The sequence below is a fragment of the Morone saxatilis genome, unplaced genomic scaffold (assembly GCF_004916995.1).
Source record: "Morone saxatilis isolate NCDOM2014 unplaced genomic scaffold, NCSU_SB_2.0 Contig8, whole genome shotgun sequence".
NCBI classification, from domain to species: Eukaryota; Metazoa; Chordata; class Actinopteri; family Moronidae; genus Morone; species Morone saxatilis.
In genome coordinates this window covers 26748070-26748320 of record NW_023340257.1, presented here as the reverse complement: position 1 = coordinate 26748320, position 251 = coordinate 26748070, and the positions used below count along the sequence as shown (strand labels likewise).

The 251-nt window shown below is 48.6% G+C and overlaps 1 protein-coding gene across 1 annotated transcript in view; it reads left to right on the top strand.

Moving 5' to 3' along the window:
• Positions 1-251, top strand: part of si:ch211-137a8.4 (high mobility group nucleosome-binding domain-containing protein 5) — a gene marked incomplete at its 5' end in the record, with an annotated part of 7341 nt that overhangs the window by 3615 nt on the left and 3475 nt on the right.

The window sequence follows — 251 nt, the reverse complement described above, 5'->3', positions numbered from 1 at the left end:
GGAGGATGAGGAGGAGGAGATGAGGAAGAGGGATCTTCGAGACGCAGCGGTGGCCATCGTTCAGAACGTGATGTCAGCAGCGGCTGACCAATTAGAGAGGGAGCTGTGCGTCGACAACGGCCTCAACGGGTGTTACGACGCCGACATTTGACGCACTCGCACATATAAAAACACACATTAACACACAATGTGCCAAATGTAAAGCTACACACATTAGCACAAGGTAGCACAAATATACACACAAATATATA